The following is a 23,209-nucleotide window of genomic DNA, read 5'->3' as shown; positions in this document are numbered from 1 at the left end:
ACTTTTATCCAGAACGAGGAGCAATTAGGGTTAAGTGCCTCGTTCCAGGGTACGTTGACAGATTTTTACCTAGTCGGCTCGTGGATTCAAACCAGCAACCTATCGGTTTCTGGCCCAATGCTCTTAAGAGCTAGGCTACCTGCTACCCCATCATTTTTCATACAGGTGATCAAAATATATATTACTTCTTAAACCCATATACAAAATGATATTGTTCTACTTCCAAGGCCCTTGCTGTTTAGAACATATCTTACTGCAAACATTATTAAAAGGCTCCACAGTATGACACGTTCATCTACATTTTTTTGACTTTATTGAAAGGTGTCAAAACATTATTACAAAATGCATGAATTTAGTTTCTAATATGTCTTGTTTGGCTGGTTGATTATGTATTTCATAAATGGATCACATTTACACTTGCAATAAAATACATGTTCCCTTGCCCCATCATAAATCAAAACGTATCATAAAATCAAAACAGCTAGAAAAATAACGCCACTGTCGGTAAGAGAAAAATGTACAAATGGAACATGTGGACAGGCCTTGTCTGGCTTATAGCCATACAATTAAACAAGTTAGTGTGAGCAAAGTTATAACGTCACACAATTACTGTATCTTATACCACCAAAACCTACACTACACATTCAAACAAAACAATTATTCAGTTTACAGCAATATCTTTTAAATGTGATTGTTTTGGTGGCTTCACTTAGGGGAAAATCAGGCAAATGTATGTTCTTTTTGTAGAATAATATAAATTAAAATCTTAATTTAACATCTCGCAACAATCTAATTCTTTCCAGAAACACACTTTCATGGTGTTCCATTGGTTCTAATATACCTATATGACTTGAGATACATCTATCACACAGTGGCAATATTACATTATATAATTCAACAAAATTACAGCACAACTTTTAAAAAGCCAAACTATGGCAATATTACATTTTAGAATTCAACAAAATTAAATTTTAAAAAGCCAAACCATGGATTAAATTAAAGTAAAACTGTTTCAAGGAAATCACCAAAGAACATTTCTGACAGCAGATCTTTTTTATATATGGATTGTATGTTTACAGTGTGTGTAAACTTGTGTGTGAGAGAACGGTGTGTGTGAGACTGATATGTGTGTGAGAAAGGTCTGTGTGAGACTGATGTGTGTGTAAGCATAGGTGTGTACGTTCTTGGGAAGTTCAACGTTTGTCATTTCCATTACGTTGCTGTCCTCTTCAGCTCCTTCCTAAAACACATGAGAAGAGAGAGGTTACACACAAAACACATTCCAAACAGTAGCAGTGTGTTCCAGTGTGGTAGTGGTTGTTTCCATTCCTTCCTAAAACACATGAGAAGAGAGAGGTTACACACAAACACATTCCAAACAGCAGCAGTGTGTTCCAGTGTGGTAGTGGTTGTTTCCATTCCTTCCTAAAACACATGAGAAGAGAGAGGTTACACACAAACACATTCCAAACAGTAGCAGTGTGTTCCAGTGTGGTAGTGGTTGTTTCCATTCCTTCCTAAAACACATGAGAAGAGAGAGGTTACACACATAAACACATTCCAAACAGTAGCAGTGTGTTCCAGTGTGGTAGTGGTTGTTTCCATTCCTTCCTAAAACACATGAGAAGAGAGAGGTTACACACAAACACATTCCAAACAGTAGCAGTGTGTTCCAGTGTGGTAGTGGTTGTTTCCATTCCTTCCTAAAACACATGAGAAGAGAGGTTACACACATAAACACATTCCAAACAGTAGCAGTGAGTTCCAGTGTGGTAGTGGTTGTTTCCATTCCTTCCTAAAACACATGAGAAGAGAGAGGTTACACACAAACACATTCCAAACAGTAGCAGTGAGTTCCAGTGTGGTAGTGGTTGTTTCCATTCCTTCCTAAAACACATGAGAAGAGAGAGGTTACACACAAACACATTCCAAACAGTAGCAGTGTGTTCCAGTGTGGTAGTGGCTGTTTCTCCAGTTTGCTCATTAATATGAAGACCCCTTAAATGACTTACTCTGATGTTACAGAAGTGCAGAGAGGTCTCAAGTCTTCTGGAAACCTTTCCAAGAGTTCTCAGAGTCAGTGTCAGAAGCTAAAACAGAAATAAGACCTCAATGTTAGAAAGAGACTGATTGAAAGATAATAAGTTCAGGTTAATTACCAAGTTCCTAATGCATGGTTCACAGTAAATAAAACCTTCCATATTAATTAGTACTACATCAATTAACATTAACTTTGAACCAGCATCACAATCTACAAGGAAAAGAGACAACCACACTCTAAAATGGATACAGTCAAACACAAAACAAAAAAGTCTGTGATATTTTCAGAATAGCAAACAATATGAACCGAGGTACTTACTGCTGGCTGGAACAAAGCCTGAAACAGAGATAAACATGGCGTTATTATTGACTGATAGCTTGCTTTATTTGAATACAACAAGAGAATATAATGTTTGAGAGTATTCCAAATCCTCTATTCCTTCTGCAGACTTGACATGAAGGCTATGTGACAAGATTCTTTATTTACACAAAACAGATTAAAATCTAAACATACTGTACTTCTACCATCACCACTATACTATTGCTTTTAAACCAGTACTATGACCTGACTACTACTTCTAAACTACTAATTAAATCCCTGCTGATAATATCTTTCCTTCTTTCCTCATTCACCTTTCTTACTCTTCTTCTTCCAAATGACGACCCCAACAACATCAACAATGACCAGGAGGAGAGCTACCACCCCTCCAATGATGGGGGCTGGGTCATCTGTAATCATCAGAACAGAGCATTCAGACTAGTGCAACATAACACATTTCCATCTCAAATGAAATCCAAGCAGCATTCCCCTACATGTAAAAAGGTCAATGAGAACATGCAGTCAGAAAGGTAGCTTTACTGAGCAGATGAGTGAACTGAAATGAGGATTATTGGGCACATTCAGTAGGAGGGTTGGCTATAGTGTATATTTAACTCTATCTCCCTCTTACCCCAGTTGGTCTGGATCTCAGACTCAGTCAGAACCTTGATGAAGTCCTCCTTGATACCAGTGACCTGAACAACACACTGATACTTGTTGTTCTTCCACTCCTCAGGCGTCACTCTGAGGTGGGTGCTTTTCTGGAAGGTTCCATCATCGTTGTGGAGAATCTCTCCATGCTCCACATCTTCATGCTGTTCTTGTCCATCTTTCTGCCAGAACACCATGACTCCACTGGGGTAGAAACCTGTAGCGTGGCAGGTCACTGGAGAAGAGGGGGTCTTCTGGAGCAAAGACACTGATGGAGGGGCTGGAGAGTTCAGACATTTCATCGGTGTTATTTTGAAATGAGCGCAGACTAAAAGCATCTACATCTATCCAAATTATACCATAAATGATGATGATTTCTGTAGATTACACAGAATCAGTAAAGATAAAGGATGTTGGTGGTATAGATGATGTCACAACAATATGGTGCATTCTGGATCATTAACCAGACATATTTCACTGTTGTTCCAGAATCTCTCAATGTTCCTAAGTGACACATCTATAATTATGTAGTACTGGACTGAATTCACAAATCAAAAGATAGATTTCAAGTGTTGCATATATAAAAGGACAAATGAAAGTGACATTTCTGAATGTTTACCTGTCCTCAGAGTGCTCTTCCCATTGACCACCTGCTTCTTCAGGCACTCAATGCAGGTCTGGGAGAAGTAGGTCTTCCAGAATACCAGTCTACTGATGTCACGGTTCCACTTATCCCGCATGACATCAGCTTGCTGTTTAAGAGCTTTCCAAGTTAATGTATTCATGTCGTACACTAGGAAATCCTCCCCATTATAACCCAGCTGCCCAAAACCCATCTCTCTGTTCAGTCTCATCATCCCATGAGCAGCCATATATGTACTGGAGAACGTGGACTCCTGAAAGAGAGAGAGAGTCAGCAACACGGTGTAATCTGTTCTCCAGATTCAGTCTGCCAGTGGGATCTCTATCATCATGTATTAGATTGTGTGTGTGTGTTCCCCAGATCCTGAGGGTGACAGGTGTGTGTGTGTGTTTCCCAGATCCTGAGGGTGACAGGTGTGTGTGTGATCCCCAGATCCTGAGGGTGACAGATGTGTGTGTGATCCCCAGATCCTGAGGGTGACAGGTGTGTGTGTGTGTTTCCCAGATCCTGAGGGTGACAGGTGTGTGTGTGATCCCCAGATCCTGAGGGTGACAGGTGTGTGTGTGTGTTTCCCAGATCCTGAGGGTGACAGGTGTGTGTGTGTTCCCCAGATCCTGAGGGTGACAGGTGTGTGTGTGTTCCCCAGATCCTGAGGGTGACAGGTGTGTGTGTGATCCCCAGATCCTGAGGGTGTGTGTGTGTGTTCCCCAGATCCTGAGGGTGACAGGTGTGTGTGTGATCCCCAGATCCTGAGGGTGTGTGTGTGTGTTCCCCAGATCCTGAGGGTGACAGGTGTGTGTGTGTTCCCCAGATCCTGAGGGTGACAGGTGTGTGTGTGTTCCCCAGATCCTGAGGGTGACAGGTGTGTGTGTGTTCCCCAGATCCTGAGGGTGACAGGTGTGTGTGTGTTCCCCAGATCCTGAGGGTGACAGGTGTGTGTGTGTGTTCCCCAGATCCTGAGGGTGACAGATGTGTGTGTGTTCCCCAGATCCTGAGGGTGACAGGTGTGTGTGTAGAGAGTTCCCCTGATCAGCTCCAACAGCAGAGCCCACAGGGAGTCACTGGGAGCTTTGATCCATTAGAGCAGAGAAGCAAAACATATCATCATCATTTACATTTACGTCATTTAGCAGACGCTCTTATCCAGAGCGACTTACAAATTGGTGCATTCACCTTATGATATCCAGTGGAACAACCACTTTACAATAGTACATCTATATCTTTTTTGGGGGGGGAGGGTAGGGGGGGGTTAGAAGGATTACTTTATCCTATCCCAGGCATTCCTTAAAGAGGTGGGGTTTCAGGTGTCTCCGGAAGGTGGTGATTGACTCCGCTGTCCTGGCGTCGTGAGGGAGCTTGTTCCACCATTGGGGTGCCAGAGCAGCGAACAGTTTTGACTGGGCTGAGCGGGAATGCTTCCTCAGCGGTAGGGGGGCCAGCAGGCCAGAGGTGGATGAACGCAGTGACCTTCTTTGGGTGTAGGGACTGATCAGAGCCTGAAGGTATGGAGGTGCCGTTCCCCTCACAGCTCCGTAGGCAAGCACCATGGTCTTGTAGCAGATGCGAGCTTCAACTGGAAGCCAGTGGAGTGTGCGGAGGAGCGGGGTGACGTGAGAGAACTTGGGAACATCATGTTCTGCTCCTCTGCTTCTCTCTAGTGTCCCATCAGATCAGAGAGACACTCAGAGAGACTGAGGAGACTACAGCTCTACTGTGGGGGACAGAGGGGCAGCACACAGCTGGGCAGTGTGGATAACACACACATACATATGCACACACACACAGCATGGAAGCCCCAGGGAGAAGACTAGAGGGACTGACTGAGGTATTGACTGAGAAATTAAACATGCATCTCAAGCAGAGATCAGAGAGATCTGACTTTCACCAACCTGCCATTCAGGTAATTTGAGACTGACCGTAACAATGACATACTATACATCCATAAAGATGCTCATAGTTTTATTCCATTTACAGTAGTGGTTTGGTCATCATCTGTCCTTCACACACTTAAAACAGCACACAGTAGTTTTAAAATGAATGCTGTGCTGGTGTCCAGGAGTGGGACCATACATACAGTAAACATAAGCAGAGAAACAAAGGAGGCCATGTTAGATGCTTTCTAACACTGAAATCAGATAATGATGCTGTGGGGTAAGTGTGTGAAGGAAACAGAAACAGGAAGTAGGGACAGATCTGTACATCCTGGATATTCTAGATCTGTAACTTTAGTGGTCACTTCTCTAATCCTGATTAATTCTTGTCTCCTAGAATAAGGGATTTTGACAGTTTACACAAACAATGAATCAGATGAGGTAAAGATGAAGGACTTACCTCCACGTTGGTTAAAACTCTGCTTTAGAATATCGACGTCAGCTTTGAAATCATGCTGGGAATGCAAGAATTTCTCTCTCTCCCTCTCCCAGTACTCTGCGTCTGCCTTGTTCATCCAGACCTGTTCGGGCACTACTTTCTGGATGTTGCTGTCATAGAGAACCATCTGAACACCATCCACCATCCCCACAACCACAAACTCTGGGAAGTTGGTAACTTTAGAAGACGCAGTGTAGAAATACTTCAGGGAGTGAGTCACTAGGGGGAAAAAGTAAATGTTAATGTTGAATTCTGAACAGATAATTGTATTTCAAAGTCATGTATTTCTGATATTTGATATTTCAGTGGATTCATTACATGTGATAAACACAAGTGAAAACATTGCATTCCTTCCAAATGTACATGATATGGTCCCATGTGGTTTAGTTGGTAGAGCATGGTGCTTGCCACGCCTGGGTTTTGGGTTGGAATCCCACCGGGGACCAGTACGAAAACATATGCACTCACTACTGTAAGTCGCTCTGGATGAGAGTGTCTGATGAATAATGTAAGTACATTGATAATAAGAAGCCAAAGACCACCATCACTGTAAGACTGATAGATGACACTAATCTTTAGCAACTTTACATTTGACATTATACTGTATTCATCCCCTGATAGGAACTACCAAGTGGTTTATACTATTTGATTCAGTTCACACTCAGCTAAAAAATTGACTTTTATGACAATTAAATATAATCCACTAATAAACTAAGGGGAGAAAAATCCCCAAAACACATATTTACATTTTCTTGATTTCTGTAGGAATAACACTGCAGAGTCCAAGTGCAAAACCTGTCATTGTTCACAGTCCTCTGGGGTGATGCTGACATCATATTCAGAGAGGAAGGTAAATGGTCAATTCTGTTTCTCAAAAGTGGCAGAATTGACTGTTTAACCTATTTTCTGAATGTCAGTAGCACCCCAGTGTTGTTACTGAACAAGCTATAGGCCGATGTGAGTAAGACTTTTAAACAGGTTACTTACTGAACAAGCTATAGGCCGATGTGAGTAAGACTTTCAAACAGGTTACTGAACAAGCTATAGGCCGATGTGAGTAAGACTTTTAAACAGGTTACTTACTGAACAAGCTATAGGCCGATGTGAGTAAGACTTTCAAACAGGTTACTGAACAAGCTATAGGCCGATGTGAGTAAGACTTTCAAACAGGTTACTGAACAAGCTATAGGCCGATGTGAGTAAGACTTTCAAACAGGTTACTGAACAAGCTATAGGCCGATGTGAGTAAGACTTTCAAACAGGTTACTGAACAAGCTATAGGCCGATGTGAGTAAGACTTTCAAACAGGTTACTGAACAAGCTATAGGCCGATGTGAGTAAGACTTTCAAACAGGTTACTGAACAAGCTATAGGCCGATGTGAGTAAGACTTTCAAACAGGTTACTGAACAAGCTATAGGCCGATGTGAGTAAGACTTTTAAACAGGTAAACACTCGCAAGGCCAACGGGCCAGACGGAATACAAAGGTACATTCTCAGAGCATGACGGCCAGCTGGCAAGCATCTTCAGACTTTTTCAACCTCTCCTTGTCCCAGTCTGTAATCCCAACATGTTTCAAATTGACCACAATTGTCCCTGTTCCCAAGAACTTCAAGGTAACCTGCCTAAATTATCGTCCCGTAGCACTCACATCTGTAATCATGAAGTGCTTTGAAAGGCTGGTCATCAGTACATCACTGCTGCTGAGCTCCCTGCCAACCAGGTTCTAACCTGCTATATTTATTATCACAACATGCTATGAAAAAGTCATAGTTGTATCAAAGTGGAGTGTTTTTAGGGAATCTCTTCAACTAATGACAGGGCTGTATCTGGAACTGCATGTTGAAGATAGGAGATTGTGTGGTCTATTCATTCTATACTATTCCAATCTATCTGACAGTCATATTTGATCTACACAATACATTTATATCTGAACATTTTGTAAATAGCCATTCTCCTGAATGTCCGTTGCCCTAGGTGTACTTAATCAAGTCAAACCGATTAAATGTTGTACAGATACGTATAAATAAGTTGAGATGCTCAACTACTGTATGACTCGTTCAACACGCCACTGAAAAGGTTGAAAGCTGCAATTAAATTGTATGATACCTGCAAATACTGTAGAGTAATTCAAAGCCATTTGTAAACATTGTAAACAGAAAATTGGATACTTAGCATAGATAACTTTGAACCTCTTTGTCCATCTGAGCACAAGTGTTCTTGTTTCAAACACGCGCTGTACCACTCGGGGTCCGGGCTGTATAATAACCGGCCGTGTTCGGGAGTCCGATAGTGCGGCGCACAAGGGCAGGGTTTGGCTGGGGTAAGCCGTCATTGTAAAATAAGAATTTGTTCTTATTAACCGATTTGGGTAGTTAACTAAAATGTTAAATATTATTATTTTTTTTTTTTTTTAATATCTTGAAAAGGGATAATTTACACAGAATACAAACTACACTGAAAAAAATATATAAACACATGTAAAGTGTTGGTCTCATATTTCATGATCCGTAATAAAAGATACCAGAAATGTTCCATACGCACAAAAAACTTTTCTCTCGAATTGTGCTCACAAATTTTTTAACATCCCTGTTAGTGAGCATTTCTCCTTTGCCAAGATAATCCATTCACTGGACAGGTGTGGCATATCAAGAAGCTTGTTAAACAGCATGATCATTACTAGGGCTGCACGATATATCGGTGAACATAACAGAACTGACCGATATTAGCTAAAAATGGAAACGTCAGTATTGGCCCGATGTGTAGTTTAACGCTGATGTGCAATACAGATGTAAAATCTGACGTGCATACCTATATAACATAGGTACATGACGTAATGACACCACGTAAAATTTTGTGCTACAAGTGCAACACAGCATTCCAAACCTAGCCCACAATGTCTGCTGTGTGGATCAAGCAGTCAACAAGTCAAGCAGTCATTTGAAAGAGTAACATTTCAGCGAGACAATTCAAAAGGCAAAATCCAGTAACACCAAGATAATGGAATTAATTTCCCTTGATAATCAACCGTTCTCGGTCGTGGGTGATGTTGGCTTTCGCGACTGGTCGAGCACCGGAGTTACACAGTAATAGTCACTGCTATTAGCTTCACAACACACTATGGAACGCCATTTGGGTCTTTGCGTGTCAAAAAAGATACACGTCAAATAACACTATTTGACGAGTCAAATAAGCTTTTAATTTGACATGTCAAATAACACAATTCTATCATAGAATGTTGTGTGTTCTGAATTTCATGTGTAAGCCAAGCGCCACTACTATGTTAACATTAGAAGCCTCCTCCCTAAGTATGTTTTATTCACTGCCCTAGCACACTCCACCAATCCGGATGTCCTAGCCATGTCTGAATCCTGGCTTAGGAAGACCACCAAAAACCTTGAAATTTCCATTCCTAACTATAACATTTTCTGACAAGATGGAACTGCCAAAGGGGGCGGTGTTGCAATCTACTGCAAAGATAACCTGCAGAGTTCTGTCCTACTATCCAGGTCTGTGCCCAAACAAATCGAGCTTCTACTTTTAAAAATGCCCCTTACCAGAAACAAGTCTCACCGTTGCCGCTTGCTATAGACCACCCTCCGCCCCCAGCTGTGCCCTTGACATCATATGTGATTTGATTGCCCCCATCTATCTTCTGAGCTCGTGCTGCTAGGTGACCTAAACTGGGACATACTTAACAAACCGGCCATCCTACAATCTAAGCTTGATGCCCTCAACCTCACACAACTTATCAATGAACCTACCAGATATAACCCCAAATCCGTAAACACGGGCACCCTCATAGATATCATCCTAACTAACTCGCTCTCCAAATACACCTCTGCTGTTTTCAACCAAGATCTCAGCGATCACTGCCTCATTGCCTGCATCCGTAATGGGTCTGCGATCAAACAACCACCCCTCATCACTGTCAAACGCTCCCTAAAACACTTCTGCGAGCAGGCCTTTCTAATCGACCTGGCCAGGGTATCCTGGAATGACATTGACCTCATCCCGACAGTAGAGGATGCCTGATTGTTCTTTAAAAGTGCCTTCCTCACCATCTTAAATAAGCATGCCCCATTCAAAAAATGCAGAACCAGGAATAGATATAGCCCTTGGTTCACTCCAGACCTGTCTGCCCTTGACCAGCACAAAAACATCCTGTGGCGTTCTGCATTAGCATCGATTCGCCCCCGTGATATGCAACTTTTCAGGGAAGTTAGGAACCAATATACACAGGTAGTCAGGAAAGCTAAGGCTAGCTTTTTTAAACAGAAATTTGCATCCTGCAGTACAAACTCTAAACATTTCTGGGACACTAAAGTCCATGGAGAATAAGATCACCTCCTCCCAGCTACCCACTGCTCTGAGGCTAGGAAACACTGTTACAACCGATAAATCCACTATAATTGAGAATTTCAATAAGCATTTCTCTACGGCTGGCCATGCTTTCCACCTGGCTACCCCTACCCTGGTCAACTGCCCGGCACCCTCCACAGCAACCCGCCCAAGCCCCCACCATTTCTCCTTCACCCATATCCAGATAGCTGATGTTCTGAAAGAGCTGCAAAATCTGGACCCCTACAAATCAGCCGGGCTAGACAATCTGGACCCTCTCTTTCTAAAATGATCTGCCGAAATTGTTGCAACCCCTATTACTAGCCTGTTCAACCTCTCTTTCGTATCGTCTGAGATTCCCAAAGATTGGAAAGCTGCCACGGTCATCCCCCTCTTCAAAGGGGGAGACACTCTAGACCCAAACTGCTACAGACCTATATCTATCCTACCCTGCATCTCTAAGGTCTTCGAAAGCCAAGTTAACAAACAGATTACCGACCATTTTGAATCACACCGTACCTTCTCCGCTATGCAATCTGGTTTCAGAGCTGGTCATGGGTGCACCTCAGCCACGCTCAAGGTCCTTAACGATGTCATAACCGCCATCGATAAGAGACATTACTGTGCGGCTGTATTCATCGACCTGGCCAAGGCTTTCGACTCTCTCAATCACCACAGCCTTGGTTTCTCAAATGATTGCCTCGCCTGGTTCACCAACAACTTCTCTGATAGAGTTCAGTGTGTCAAATCGGAGGGCCTGTTGTCCGGACCTCTGGCAGTCTATGGGGGTGCCACAGGGTTCAAATCTTGGGCCGACTCTTTTCTCTGTATACATTAATGATGTCGCTCTTGCTGCTGGTGAGTCTCTGCTGGTGAGTCACTTCATACTCGTCGCCAAACCCACTGGCTACAGGTAATCTACAAGTCTCTGCTCGGTAAAACCCCGCCTTATCTCAGCTCGCTGGTCACCATAGCAGCACACACTCGTAGCACGCGTTCCAGCAGGTATATCTCACTGGTCACCCCCAAAGCCAATTCCTCCTTTGGTCGCCTTTCCTTCCAGTTCTCTGCTGCTAATGACTGGAACGAACTGCAAAAATCTCTGAAGCTGGAGATTCCCATCTCCCTCACTAGCTTTAAGCACCAGCTGTCAGAGCAGCTCACAGATCACTGCACCTGTACATAGATGGGCTGTATACAGATGGGCTATCTACCTCATCCCCATACTGTATTATTCTGCTCCTTTTGCACCCCAGTATCTCTACTTGCACATCCATCTTTTGCACATCTACCATTCCAGTGCTTAATTGCCATACTGTAATTACTTTGCCACCATGGCCTATTTATTGCCTTAATTCCCTTATTTTACCTAATTTGCACTCACTGTATATAGACTTTTTGTTTTGTTTTTTTCTACTGTATTATTGACTATGTTTTGTTCATTCCATGTGTAACTCTGTGTTGTATGTCTCTAACTGCTATGCTTTATATTGGCCAGGTCGTACTAAAAGTCTGCAAACACTGGCCAACAATGATGTGCTTACAATACCGCGTAGGTAATAAAGCATTATTTGTTCGACCGCAACTTCTGGGGTAGCTAACTAGCTTTAGCTTGGTACCTAGCTAACACCAATACAACCAGCCTGAAAACAATGACCAGTAAAAATTGCAGTCATTTTCATTATTCTTAGCAATGATTTAGGAATCCTTGTGAGTAAGTTTTAGCTAGGTAGCCACTTGTTGTTCACCAATTGAAACTGAACTTCAGTTCATGAAAATAAATAGCTAGCCAGCTACTTAACCCTGTTGCCCAACGCTAAGGTTATAAGCAGCCAGCTAGCTTCATCTGGCCAGTGACGCTGGACCAGACCGGGTTATGTGTGGTGAAGCTAGCCACAATAAGGATTAGGCACAATAGTGGAATTTGCTGTTTGCCTTCTAAATAAAAGCACCTCTTTGAAAGGGATGTAGATGGTTACAATTGGTGGAATCATGCCATATTTAGACAAGATAATGTTAAACAAGGTTGGAATGTGAAGCAATGAAACGGGGTACTCCGTGACACCCACAGACTGTGAAGAGTTTAAGCAAATATTAGTGTTGTAGCTCTTATCGTGGGACTGTGACTGTGTGAAATCAGCTCCCCAGTCAGCCTATTGTGTGTATTGACATTCATATTGCACTGTACAGCTTTACCTAAGGATTGGGGATCAATGAAATGGGGTATCAGTCTAATCAACACCCAATATATTTTTTTACAACGTCCTCCTCAGAGTTATCAGACTCCAAAACATCAACGCAGAACTGTTTTTCCTTAAGAATAGTGTTCAATACACATAGATTGACAATAAATGTGGCTCAATTCAGTTGTTTCAGAGTCCCACAATAAGAGCTACGATGATAATGTTCTCTGGGTGTCACTGAGTACCCCATGTCATTGATCCACAATCCATAGGTAAGGCTGTACAGTGAAATATGTATGCCCCCAATGCAATTCTAAAGTATAACACATCCAGTGTGATCAACAGATTTTTGTTAAATTGACAAATTATTGTATTTTGTTGATTTTATATAACAACATTCCAACCTTGTTTAGCATGATCTATTCAATGATGGCATAATTCTACTATTTGTATTAATTTGCATCACTGTCAATGACATACTTTTATTTTGAAGGCTAACCGCAAAGTCCACTATTGTGGCTAATCCTTATTGTGGCTAGCTTCACATAGATGGGTTCGATCACCATTAATCAAATAAGAACTGTCTTATAAATTAGGGTTAATTAATATGATGACACCTAGCTAACTATAGCTACTGAAACAGATGTCGTTTTGCTATGTTTTTGGGGAAGAACATTGTTTGCATCCATGAGCTAACTAGCGTTTTTTTATGACCAGCACTGTAGGTGCCCGAGACAACTTTACCAGCATCATAGCACACGTATCGATGAATCGTTGTGACATATGAAAAATTTGTCATTGTGTAATCAATGTGTAATAACTACGTAAAAAATGTATGAACGCATTCAATTATTATGTGACGTGCAGTCATATTCAGGTCCCATTATTTGACACGTCAAATAGTGTTATTTGACACGCAAAGACCCAAACGCCGTTCCATATTATGAGAAATCCTGGTTGAGAATGAAACGACTGGACAACGAAACAGCAAGTAAGTGAAAGAAAAAGGTTTTGATGATGTTTTACTGGTAATGGGGACATGCGTAAATGCCAACAAAATAACTTTTTGGTCACTGAGATGCAGTGCCTTAGACCGCTGCGTCCATGTGTGTGTGTTAACTATTTAACTGTACTAGAATGCTTAAAAGGACACAACATTTTTAAATATCGGTTTCGTCTTTTTCTGGCAAGGAAAATATCAGATATCGGCCATAAATGTCATATCGGTGCATCACTAATCATTACACAGGTGCACCTTGTGCTAGTGTCAATAAAAGGCCACTCTAAAAATGTGCAGCTTTGTCACACAACACAATGCCACAGATGTCTTAAGCTTTGAGGGAGTGTGCAATGGGCATGCTGACTGCAGGACTGTCAACCAGAGATGTTGCCAGATCATTTATTTATAATTCCTCTACCATAAGCTGCCTCCAACGTCGTTTTAGAGAATTTTACAGTACATCCAACATGCTGAAACATGAAGTGATGGCAGGGGATGAGTGACAATGGGCCTCAGGATCTCATCCCGGTATCTCTGTGTATTCAAATTGCTAGATTAAATGCAATTGTGTTTGTTGTCCGTAGCTTATGTCTGCCCATACCATAACTCCACCAACACCATGGGGCACTCTGTTCACAAGGTCAGCAAACCGCTCCCCCACACAACACCATACATGTGATCTGTGGTTGTGAGGCGAGTTGGACGCACTGTCTAATTCTCTAACATCTGTGGCATTGTGTTGTGTACCAAAACTGCACAATTTTAAGTGGCCTTTTATTGCCTCCAGCACACTTGTTCGGTTCGCCTAGCTGACTTCCGTACTGACCACAGGCCCTGGCTGTGCAGACAAAATAATAGACCTCATTGTCATATAATTCCTAGAGGGAAAAGTTTGCAGAAATCATATTGAAATCAGAACAATTTTATTTAAAGCTGCAACATAACTTTTTGGCAACCTGACAAAACCCACATAGAAATGTGTGTTTTAGATCTGTCACTCATTGAAAGCAAGTCTAAGGCCAGAATTGGCTGGGAGTCCCACACCACAACAATCATGGATCATCAGACATGCTATTACTTTTAAATGTGGTACTCCTACCAAAAATGAACCCTCAACGAAACAACTGAGCACTGAGAGCTTGTCCCGACTGCGTGCAGTGTATAATGTGGTGGTTCACCATCACAGCAGTAGATGGGATGCTAGTACAAGACGGAGAAGGCTTGCACTGATGTGGTCATTCCATCATATAGTAACCCTGGACATTTTCCATCATTCAAGATACACCAAGTAATTAATCATGATCTGATGATAATATCAAACTGCCCCATACAATAGCCAGGCAAATTGTGTTGTAATAATAGGAATAGGTTAAATTGGTATTGAATTGGGTCTTAGACCATTGGAAACAAAATAAAAGCATAAGTTGTATGTGTATTCTCTAGCTGCTCTTTTAAATAATTGTCAGCACATATTTCAGAGGCGTTTATCCTCTTTCAAATGCCAATGTGTAGTTTATTTCCTGTGATTGGTCTGGACCTTAGCCAAGGCTCACTTGGGAGGACATAGACAACCCTTTTTGAGCGAACAACTGTTTGAATGTTAAATGACGAGACAGAGGCATTGATGCTAGTAACCAGTCTTGTTCAGTATATTGCAATACATCCGGGTATTTCAAGCACACCGGTAAAAACACTGGAGTTGCAGTAATTAACATTTACCAACAGATGGCATCACTGTGCCATCTTACACCTATAACATCTTTCCTTTTATAAAATAGGACAGGAGCTGTCAATTCACTAACAAAACAAACCTAGTAATAATTTCCAACATGAACAGTTTAGTAATTTTATTATATTTTATTTTTCAGGTAACAACTTAACACATTTTGATACTCTCTTCACTTTTATCTCTGTCTGTCAACAATCCCTAATGGGAAACCTACAGATTAAGTATTTTTGGTGGCTGGGACAGATGCCCACAGCGTGAAAAGACAGGGGGCTTGTCTGCGAGGACTGCGGGTTCCCGCACAGGCGTGTCACCTGACTGTCTAAGGGGAGTATTGATGGGCGAGGGAGCGGCCGACCTGTGATCCCCTGGCTCTTCGCCCAGTGCCTCAGGCCCCATGTGACTTGCTGGGGTTCTGTCTTTTGTCATGCGACCCCTTTGACCATCAGGGTTCTGAGTAGGTGCTGGCTCAGCAATCCGAAGGTCAACCCTGTTACGACGGTACCGTGATCCATTCACCTCGACCAAGTAGGAGCGTGGTGCCACTTTCTGTACACAGGATCCGAGTCTCCAGAGGCCTGTCCGGTCCCCTGGTAGTGGCTTCATCCGCAACGTTTCACCCACCCTGAGCTCAGGTAAGTCTTTTGCTGATTTGTCATAGATGAACTTGGAGACCTGTCTTCTGTGACGTAGCTTCACCAGCACGTCTGTCACCACACATGGCTCCAGGAGAGTGCTGGCTACTGGCAGAGCTGCTTTTAAGCGCCGTTCCATGAGGCGCTGGGCCGGGCTGCTATCCATGCCTTCTGTCGGGGTATTGCGCCACTGCAGGATTGCTTTCCAGGCATCTTTGCCCTCTCGCAGAGCTTTTTTGCAGAGGTTCTTTGCGATTTTGACTGCGGACTAAGCCTTCCCATTAGCTTTTGGGTGTCGTGGTGATGAAGTGACGTGCTCGAATTCTCAATCTGCAGCAAATTTTCGGAACTCAACTCCGGAGAATTGGGGTCCATTGTCTGAAATTACCCTATCTGGCTGGCCATAGCGGGCAAACTGAGCCTTACAGCATTTGATTGTTGTCTCTGCTGAGAGGTCGGGGAGGAGGTCAATCTCCCAGAAGTCTGAGTAATGATCGACTACCAGCAGAAAGTCTTTGCCACTGTGCTGGAAGAGATCTAGACTTACTATCTGCCAGGGGCGCATCGGAAGCTCGTGGGACATCATCGTCTCTCTCTGTTGCTCAGTGGCATATTCATTGCAGATTGTGCATTTACTGACATAGTCTTTGATTTCACTCTGCATTCCTGGCCAATACAGTGTGTCACGTGCTTGTCTGTAACAGGCCTCACCTCCTATGTGACTTGAGTGCACGCGCGCCAACATCTCAGGGCGCAGAGAGCGGGGAATAACGACTCTCTGACCCTTGAATATTACTCCGTTTTGAACACTGAGCTCCTCTTTGACTGGCCAATAATCTCTGACGGTAAAGCAGTTTCTTCCTTGCAGTCGGGCCAGCCCATGAGAATGACAGACCTCAATGCCTGGAGTTGCTCGTCCCTGTCTGTGTGCTGTCTGATTTGTATAAGGTGCTGGTCCGTGACATTGAGGTAGTCAGCCTGGTTGATGTGTTCAACATCCACTTGCCCTGTTTGTAAGCTGCACACTGCGTGTCGTTCATGCATGGAGCGTGTGTGAGTGCCTGATGCAGTAGCCCTGCTGAGCGTGTCACTCACATACATCTCTGGCCCTGGCTTATACACCACCTTGAGGTTGTAGTTTTGTAGGGCCAGTAGCATGCTCTGCAGTCGTTTCGGGGCATTCAGGAGAGGCTTGCTGAATATAGCAATAAGGGGCTTGTGATCTGTCTCTGCGGTAATATTGTCGCGCCCGTACAGATAGTGGTGGAAGCGTTGGCATGCAAACACAATGCTGAGGCACTCCTTCTCTATCTGGGCATAGTTCTGCTCTGTTGGGGTGAGTGCCCTAGAGGCGAATGCCACAGGCTGGCCCTCCTGCATGAGGCAACAGCCAAGTCCATACTGGCTTGAGTCACTCTGAATCGTGACAGGTTTTGACACATCGTAGTATCGCAGTACAGGTGTCTCGGTGACCAGTTGTTTTATTTCCCTCACCGCTGCGTCATGTTTTGGGAGCCAATGCCAGATGGTGTCCTTGTCCATGAGCCTCCTTAGTGGCTCACACACTTCAGAGAGCCGCGGTAGGAACTTGGCCAGGTAGGTGACGAATCCGACGAAGCGCTGCACCGCCTTCACGTCAGATGGGTGGGGCATTTCCAAGACAGCCTTCACTTTTTCAGGATCCGCCTTCAATCCAGTGGAGGACAAGATGTGCCCATGAAAGCGGACCTCTGGCACTTTAAACTGAAGCTTTTTTATGCTTAGCCTTAGCTTGACCTGTCTGCATCTGACCATCTGGGCCAGCAGCTTGGCGTCATGGTCACATTCTGCCTCCTCATCACTGTCCACACAGCCCACTACGAGGATGTCATCTGCTATGGGTTCCACGCCACTGAGTCCCATCAACAGCTCATGCTGTTTCCGCTGATACACCTCTGGAGCCACGGAGACACCAAACGGGAGCTTCAACCACCTCTTCCTGCCCCAGGGTGTCCAAAAGGTGGTCATGTAGCTGCTGGGCTCGTCGAGCTTGCACTGCAGGAAGGCATCTCTGGCGTCCACGAGCGTGAAGACTCTGGCCTTTGGGAGCTTGTAAAGAACATCCTCCAACGTGGGCATAATGTAATGTGAGCGTCTCAGAGCCCGGTTGAGGTGTTTAGGATCAATGCATATCCGTAGCTTGTCTGGTTTCTTGACGATGACCATATTACTTATCCAGTCTGTAGGCTCGGTGACGGATATGATGTGGCCATCTGCTTCGTATTTGTCAAGCTGAGCCTTTGTAGCTGCTTTCATGGCCACTGGTACATTGCGGGCTGCACACTGGACAGGCTGGATTGCTGCATCCAACTCAAAGTGGACTTCGCCGGGAACTGACTCGACCGGTGCGTTGAAGACATCATGGTACTTGCTTAGGAGTGTCTCCTTGCTCAGGGGCCCAGCCTGGACATTATCTATAATGTTAAGATCAGCTGGGATGGTTAAGTTAATAAGTCCAAGGCGCTCGCATGTAGAACCTGACAGTAATGGCTGTTGACTAGCCTCAACTATTTCAAACTCAAGGGTGTGTTTCTGGCCACGTAAAACACACTGTCACAAACAGGCCTAAAGAGGTCATGAACTGTTCTGAATACAGTTTCAGCTTGGTGCTACTCTGTGTGAGTTTGTCTCTGGGCGCGAGCCTCCTTTTGTCTTTAAGGCTCATAACGTTACATGTGGCCCCTGAATCTAGCTGGCATTTCTGTGGTTTATTATTAAGTAGCAAAGTGACAAACCACTTTTGTCCTTTTGCTCTCACTGCCCCTATGCACTCGCTAGCATATACATCCTCTGTGCTGTTGTTCCCTTCATCTGTCTTTGTTTCAATGGAGTGCACTTTACCCTCCTTTCTCTTGCTTTTCATGCAGACCCTTGCGAAGTGATTAGCTGTACCACAGGATTTGCATATTTTTCCATAGGCTGGGCAGTATTCTTTTCCTCGTCCATGAGAAATGCCACAATATCTGCACGTATTGGGGTTGTCTGCTGCAGAGTTGGCTGTAGTATTAGCATTAGCTGTGGCAAAGGGGAATTTCTTTACTGGCTGCCTGAATGTAGCATTGACATTGTCCATATGTTGTCTTTCTAGTTCCATGGACCTTATCCGTATATCAGTAAGCTCTGCTGCATGGCATGTCTCCACTGCCAAGACCAGCGTCAGGTCACGTTCTCTCAGCAAACGTCTGCGGGTGCCCTCATCAGTTATGCCAAGCACTAGCTTATCTCTGATCAGTTCATCTCTTAAAGCACCATAGTCACATGTAGCTGCCTTTTCCCTTAGCCTAGTGACAAAGCTGTCAATGGACTCCCCGTCCTCCTGTTTGCAACAACCGAAAACATAACGCTCGTAGATAACGTTCTTTGCTGGCTTGAAGTAATGTTCAAGAATAGCTGTAGCGTTACCTTGCTGAGCTGCTGTTAGGTTCAGGTTGTGTTTGTATACGTGTCGGCATTCTGTTCCCATTATAGTCCTCAAAGTGGCAGCCACTACCTCATCGTCCTTTTCCTGAAGTCCCGTTGCTAGTGCATAGTCCTCCCATTCACCTCTAAACGTATCCCAGTTTGTGCTCCAGTCTCCGCTAAGCTTCATAACGGCGGGAGGGGGAATGTTCGCTGCCATGTCTAACCGGTGCTAACAACACTGAAGCTAACTAGCAACTCACTCTAGCTAAGGACAATTCCGGCATCCGGCGAGGTTTTACTCAAATAAGCATTTTTCAGTGGGTAAACCAGAACAGGTGGCTCGAATTTGCGGAATGCATGGTTAGTTATCCGACTCTGACACCATGTTTGAATGTTAAATGACGAGACAGAGGCATTGATGCTAGTAACCAGTCTTGTTCAGTATATTGCAAAACATCCGGGTATTTCAAGCACACCGGTAAAAACACTGGAGTTGCAGTAATTAACATTTACCAACAGATGGCATCACTGTGCCATCTTACACCCATAACAACAACGGTCCCGTGTTTGATGCGCACCCGAGTGCGGACAGTGTTCACACCAGCCCAAACAAACCGAACAAAATTGTTAAACGCACCAGAATTCGGGGAAAAACGCCCCCAGTATTGGTGTGAAAGCCCCCTAAGAAGCGGTAGATATGGTCTATGTGCGCCATTTCTATGCTTCAAGTGCTCAAGGTTAACTTTCGGTTTTGGTTATAAACTTTCGGGTTTGGTTGTACACCAGCTTCAAACAGATGAAAGTACAATAGTTTTGGTTAAAGAAAATATATTTCACAGCGGTTTAGATGGTACAATGATTACCTACACTATAACGTTACTGGCTTGTTTTGCCACAAACTGAAATTAGGCGAACTATTAAAACATTTGAAACCAGGAAATGGCGGAGCGATTTCTGCATTGTGCATATTTCAATTATAATTGTTTTATCTGTCATTGATTCGGAAGAAAAATCTTTTAAAGTTTGTAAAAGTAGAAACGCCTAATGTGACGATAATAAGTAAATACATAGGCCTATTAGGCCTTATAATAACTAAATCGTCTAGCTACGGGGAAAAATGTATCTCTTCCTAAATCTACAATACATACAACTTTATACTGACCAGCAAATGTTTCATGAACTTCCACTATTCCCAGGAAGATAAGGATAAAACTCTTCATGTTGACGTCGGTCTGTCAATTATTAACGATCTGTTTGTTGTCTCTGCCAATGTTTCCGTCTTGGTGTGTTCTGAACATATAACCTGATAATACGGCAAAGACAGTACAGTATGAAGATAGGCTAAAACTGCTTCTCCAATAGAAATCCCCGATCACACTTGTAGGCGATTTCATGGCGACTTTTGCTAGTTAAGCTCATGCGCAGAAACACGTCATCGGGTCTCACGCCGAACTGTGCCGTCAACTCAACGGCACTCCTTCAATATAAAGTCGTTTTTGACGAAAATAAAAGCGTCTCAGTTTGTTACTTTAACAAAGGATAAGTAACAACATATTCAAATACTTAAGAAATTGTCTCGAATCTAGGTGGAGACTTTAGATTTCGAGAAAATTAACAACTAAGTTAGAAATGTTCACTTCTCTAATTGACTTCTCAAACGCCAAACCCCGGCCTGGTCTACTTAGTTTGCTCCCCAAGCGTTCCCGGAAGTCTTGTGATGTTGCATCTCTGGGTTGAGAAACTCTGAATATAGTTCGCAGTTGTTTGTATAGCGTTGTTGAGCCAATTAAAATTTAGGTAGCTCAAACGTCAGTAAAATCCGGGTGGAACCACAGCAGAGGTTGACTTACGAAACTAAAGGTAGCCTAAATTGTATCAATTCTGATTGGACCTGGAGCTGGGGGTCTAGATATTTTAATTAACTTTGATAGGTTAGTCATTGCAACGCTACTAGTTAGTGTATGCCCCAATAGGTGTTGAGTGCATTCAGCTACCGGTATGAGAGGCCTATAATTAACCAACGTAAGCCTTTTCTTTTGTCTTTTTCATTTTCTAGGCTAAATATATATAATCTTTTGTCATAGCAAATGTTTTTTTGATTACATGGTATGGTTTTAATTAGATTTTACTGAAATTATGCAATCAACAATATTCCAGTGCAAATTGGACAGCAAAGATATATTCAGAAAGTATTCAGACCCCTTGACTTTTTCCACATTTTGTTGAGTTACAGCCTTATTCTAAAATGGATTAAATAAAAGAAAAAGATCATAAATCTACAAACAATACTCCATAATGACAAAGCGAAAACAGATTTTTAGATTTTTTTGCAAAATAAAAAACCCAACTTATTTACATAAGTATTCATACCCTTTGCTATGAGACTCGAAATTTAGATCAGATGGACCCTGTTTCCATTGATCATCCTTGAGATGTTTCTACAACTTCATTGGAGTCCACCTGTGGTACATTCAATTGATTGGACATGATTTGGAAAGGCACACACCTGTCTATATTAAGTCCCACAGTTGACAGTGCGTGTCAGAGCAAAAACCAAGCCACGAGGTCGAAGGAATTGTCCGTAGAGCTCTGAGACAGAACTGTGTCGAGGCACAGATCTGGGGAACGGTACAAAAAATGTCTGAAACATTGAAGGTCCCCAAGAACACAATAGCCTCCATCATTCTTAAATGGAAGAAGTTTGAAACCACCAAGACTCTTACTAGAGCTGGCCACCTAGCCAAAATGAGCAATTGGGGGAGAAGGGCCTTGGTCAGAGAGGTGACCGAGCTCTGACAGAGCTCTAGAGTTCCTCTGTGGAGATGGGAGAACCTTCCAGAAGGACAACCATCTCTGCAGCACTCCACCAATCAGGCCTTTATGGTAGAGTGGCCAGATGGAAGCCACTCCTCAGTAAAAGGCACATGAAATCCCGCTTGGAGTTTGCCAAAAGGCACCTAAAGACTCTCAGACCATAAGAAACAAGATTCTCTGGTCTGATGAAATCAAGATTGAACTCTTTGGCCTGAATGCCAAGCGTCACGTCTGGAGGAAACCAGGCACCATCCCTACCGTGAAGCATGGTGGTGGCAGCATGCTTCACCGCATGCTTCATGTGGGGATGTTTTTTAACGGCAGGGACTGGGAGACTAGTCAGGATCGAGGGAAAGATGAACGGAGCAAATTACAGACAGATCGTTGATGAAAACCTCAGCACGCAGCCAAGAGAACACAGGAGTGGCTTCGGGACCAGTCTCTGAATGTCCTTGAGTGGCTCAGCCAGAGTCCGGACTTGAACCCGATCGAACATCTCTGGAGAGACCTGAAAATAGCTGTGCAGCGACTTTCCCCATCCAACCTGACAGAGCTTGAGAGGATCTACAGAGAAGAATGGGAGAAACTACCCAAATACAGGTGTGCCAAGCTTGTAGCTAGGGTTGCCAACTTTCTCACTACCAAATATGGGATAAAAGGTGGCATGCCAGTGCACGGTGCCACGGCGGTGTGGGTACGGTGTTGTGTGAATGAATTTCAATTAGAAAGGCAAAACATTTTATATTCCATTTAGTCTATAGCTTTACTAAAACTGTATCATTATGTAAACTTATGTGAATAAACCTCAAAATAAATTATGAAAGAAATCACAATTTGGACCTTTGCAGCAAAAAAAACCCAAAAAACATTTCAAATGCAAAAGCGGAAAAGAGGGGCATGAGTCACTCACGAAGTCAAATTTTTCCATGGATATTTTTTGCTGCTCTTGACTGATTCAAGAAGTCCTTTGTCCTTTTGCATAGCCAGAGAGAAGTCCTTACATGACAAGTCACAGTTCACAGATATTTTAAATACATTTTTGATCA

The 23,209-nt window shown here is 43.3% G+C and overlaps 1 pseudogene across 1 annotated transcript; it reads right to left on the bottom strand.

The window, feature by feature from the left end:
- Positions 1-296: 296 nt before the first annotated feature.
- On the bottom strand, positions 297-20,755 carry LOC106569960 (BOLA class I histocompatibility antigen, alpha chain BL3-7-like; annotated as a pseudogene). Its single transcript, XR_006758883.2, has 8 exons — positions 20,512-20,755; positions 5,985-6,242; positions 3,630-3,906; positions 2,991-3,290; positions 2,674-2,769; positions 2,360-2,377; positions 2,013-2,090; positions 297-1,240 (listed from the first exon to the last, which is right to left on the bottom strand). The product of XR_006758883.2 is annotated as a BOLA class I histocompatibility antigen, alpha chain BL3-7-like (transcript).
- Positions 20,756-23,209: the final 2,454 nt, after the last annotated feature.

The sequence above is a fragment of the Salmo salar genome, chromosome 14, assembly GCF_965601325.2.
Source record: "Salmo salar chromosome 14, fSalSal1, whole genome shotgun sequence".
NCBI lineage: Eukaryota > Metazoa > Chordata > Actinopteri > Salmoniformes > Salmonidae > Salmo > Salmo salar.
The sequence above is the reverse complement of the archived record's forward strand: the minus strand, read 5'-3'. Positions and strand labels throughout refer to the sequence as shown.